Source organism: Quercus suber, unplaced genomic scaffold (genome assembly GCF_002906115.3).
Source record: "Quercus suber isolate HL8 unplaced genomic scaffold, Cork oak 2.0 scaffold_641, whole genome shotgun sequence".
NCBI classification, from domain to species: Eukaryota; Viridiplantae; Streptophyta; class Magnoliopsida; order Fagales; family Fagaceae; genus Quercus; species Quercus suber.
The window spans coordinates 1-4,345 of NW_027070082.1; positions in this window are offsets into that span (position 1 = coordinate 1).

Genomic DNA, 4,345 nt, shown 5'->3' on the forward strand with positions numbered 1-4,345 from the left:
TTAGCATTGCAGCTCTGAGGATGGGCTGGTTATTTTTTTTCTGTCAATTGCTCTGGGAGTTGGATCTCCCAAAAATATAGAGAAATAAATTTGGTGCTATCTGATGCGGGTGGTTCCATCATGGGTGTCTCAATGAGTCATTACAGATTAGCTTACTTTTTACTAGTTATAATACTGCAAATTGTTGAGGTATTGAGTGCTCATTGATTCAAGTTTGATCCAAGAGGCAACGGGCACAGACATTGGTGTAATAGTATTAATAATCTTCTGTTCTGGGAGACCTCTACTTATCAAAGACCATGCAAGAGAAATTTCTTGGCGCCTTAAACGTTGACATTCTTTTGCCTGAGCAATTTTTCAGTAAAGCACACTGGCCGACTAGCGTTTGTGTTTTAATTCTTCCACCAGGCTCTCCTCACCCCTAATTTCTTCATCCTCTTCCGCAGTTTGAGATGATTTTCACCACAATTCCTCAAGATCTTCGTCCATTCTTTCCCTTCAACTTTGCTGGACCTCACGGAAAATCCCATCGTCATTGAGGACACAAACCGTTACAGTGGGATGACTACAACTCGTCTCTTACAATTGTATCGGATTTAACAAATTTCTAAGTAAAACAATATGACTGATAACCCTTTTTTGAGATAAAAAGGTTAGAAATATATTATTAATATAAGAAAAAGTTACATGTAATATAAGCTGCAAAAATAGAGCAGACAGTTGCCACACCTAAAAAATACAACCTCAAAACACAGGGCATGACTCCCAGTCTATTTTCCAACACAGCAGTTAATGAGATTGCACTACAGACCACGTGAAAAAAGAGAGAGGACCAATTCAAGCAGAGATAGGGAAGCATTTCATAGCTATGCCCATTGAGACACCCATGTACCTCTGTCAATACTTTTTAAGAATATTGAAGATATCAATTTATTTTAGTTGCCTCTGTTATCTGTAAGATCTAAATGTGATTTGGTATAGGTCACTACAAACTAAAATTGCAACCCTGCAGGCATTACTGGAAATCACTGTTCACTATGCATGGAGGAGGGTCACTGGTATTAAGCTACTAACCTTGGGGGGATACACATTAGTACGTATCAGGACATTTAAAAACTTAAGCCACTAGAGAACCATAGAACCTTTTATTCAAACATTCTACACACCAGTACATATCTAATGGATTAATCACCAGAAACACAAAAAATTATTGCAAAAGATAGTCCCTTTTAAAACAAAAGCATTAAGATAGGATAATTGAAACCTGAAATGACAGACAAGGCAGGAACATTTACACAAAAGCAGATAAAGCCATCAACATTCTATCAATTAGTTGCATCCAGAGGTTGATTGACTTGGAGCTTACACCCATTCTTCCTCTGCAACCCTTGAAGCGTTTTTGCCATCTCTTCAGAGGGATGTAAGACTTCCAAATCCCGCAAGGCAGTCAAGCACCATATATAGTTCCTCAGGGCGCATGATCAAAGACGGGCAATTATTAATGACCAAACGTCGAAGGCTTGACATTGCACCTTTTCCCAATTCCCAATATGAAATCCACAAATCTACCATTTCAAAGACATCAAGTTGACGGAAACTGCTTTCATTGCAGTGGAGGTAGATCTCTATGCACTCTCGACGAAAACCTTGTAATTTCAGTATTCGAAGGTAGGGAAGGCTACCCAACACACTAGTGGCAGTTGAAGATAAGTTCGCGTGTACTAAGGTTACGTTCGTGAGCTTCAAGTGGAATGAGTTTGGACTTGGAAGCTGAAAAAGTTCATAAATTTTCAAAGTTTGCAGATGATGCAAGTGACGGAGGCTTGACAAAAGCCCTGTCTCTGGCCATTCTAAAGAATGTAATCCCAATTTTCTTAAATTAGGAAACATGTCCTTGGCAAATAGATACTCAGTGTCTTGATTTATAGCTATACCAGTAAGGACTTGAAGATTCCGTAAAGCTTTATCGTCTGTTCTTGCTCTAGGTATAGATGTTGGCCCACCCAAGTACAAATGTCTCAACTTTTCTAACATCCATATCTCTTTCGGCAAGCATTTTATTTTAGAAGTTCTCAGTTCCAGCGTCACCAGATTCCAAAGGCTACATATGGAAGCCGGAATGACATCAGGCGCACCAGAAATCCTCAGGTATCTCAAAAGAACCATTTTTTTTTTTTCTTAGGGATCGAACTATATTTAGCATCCCCAAAATTTACCACCCGAACTAATTTAAACCTTTTGCAAAGCCATTTCAATTTTCAAGTCGCTTTCATCGTACCCGTACCCAAAGTCTAGTAGAGAATGACAATTTGAAGAATCACGAAGGTTCATGTCTGAAGGGGTAGCGCAGTTTATAGAAAGTCTGCGGGATTTGCTCATATGTAAAAGGTTAAAATCTGAACAAACCTCAAGAAACTTCTCTTCCTTGCTCTCTGATATACAGAGGTCTCGTAGAAGATCATGGATACGACATGTTTTGACTCCCCCATCCGTCCTTGTACGTGCCACTTGAATCGAACTCCAGCCAATGAGTTCCTCCAAGTAGTCTTCAGCAACATCTTCTACATTTCTGTTGCCAATTGGTGTAAAAATCCCTCAACTATCCACAATCGGACTAGTTGCCTTGTAGGTATCTCAAAGTCTTCTGGGTAAATACCCAAATATAGAAAGCACGGTTTCAAGTGTCGGGGCAAGTGCTTATAACTTAGAGCCAATATATCTTGGCATTGTGACCTATCCTCAGTAAGATACGAATTGACATGGTCAATCAATTTTGACTGTTAATGTAAATTATGTTATAGGCTTTAGGCCCAACTAATTTACCTGTATAACACACTTATACTTGTATTACATTTTACTTGTACTGTACATATATACTTACTTATACCACACACATATGCCTCATATATAAAAGCACGCATGTATATTCCTTGATTATGAAATACAATACAATTACATTTAAGTATTTCTAACATCGTATCAGAGCCATTGTTCTGACCTTTTCTTAGCAGTCTTATCTTTATTGGTGTTACTCCACTCTCAACATTGCTTCTGCCATCAAGTTATGCGCAGTTTTCTTAAGGGTCGCATGCTCTGGCATTACGTACTAGTGCAATTACCATTCCTGTCAAGGAAGTAAGTGAAAAAGATGCTGTCTTTCTTGGTCATATGATTGAATGGGATAGTCACAACTACATGATCCTTACATGGATTCGGAACACTTCCATTCCCTCCATCTCCAATCTGTTAGGCAGCTTTGATGATGCAAAATCAGCATGGGACATGTTGGCTAAAAGGTACTCCACTACTCACGGATCCATGAAATATCAGTTAGTAATTGAATTGCATCAACTTCGACAAGAACCAGGGCAATCCATCAATGACTACTATGATCAGCTTCGCTTCATTTGGGACCAAATTAACCTTTCTGATCCAATTTGGGCATGCTCAGCAATATGCTATAGTTAGAGATGAGTTTTGTCTCTATGAATTCCTGATGTCACTTCACAAGGACTTTGAACCCATTTGAGGTTAGCTTCTTAATCGCAGTCCTCCTCCCTCTCTTGATACTGCTGTAAACGAGTTTGTTAGAGAAGAAGCTCAGCTTACAACCCTTCAAGCCCAGAATAAGTTCAATGTTTTGGCTATTACTCCTTTTGCTCCTGCCATTGAGCAACCTCAGCAATCAAGTGATTCCTTTGGCTCTAGCAATCATCGCAAGCAGACCAACAAGAAATTCTGCAATTATTGTAAGCGTCTTGACTGTTAATGTATATTATGTTATGGGCTTTAGGCCCAGCTAATTTACTTGTATAGCACACTTGTACTTGTACTACACTATACTTGTACCGCACACATATGCTTACTTATACCATACACATATGTCTCCTATATAAAGGCACGCATGTATATTCCTTGATTATGAAATACAATATAATTACATTCAGTATTTCTAACATTGACCATATTCGATATGTTTTCTCCTTACTGGCCAAAAGACCCCCAACACCACAATAGCAAGTGGCAAACCATTACAACTTTCAGCAATTTGTCTCCCTAGAGCTTCAAATTCCAGGGGACATGGATCACATTGGAACACCTTCTTAGATTAGAGTTCCCAACTTTCATCTTTTTTAAGATATGGGAGAAAGTAAGGAAGAATATTACCACTTGCATGTTCTGCCACTTCTTTATACGGCTTGTGATCAATATCATACTTCCTTTCAAGTTGTCAGGAAAGGCTAACCTTAACTCTTTCCACACATCAGTTTTCCAAATGTCATCCATGACTATCAGATACCTCTTACCCTGCAAGCAATTGGACAGCAAGCTTTTCAATTCATCA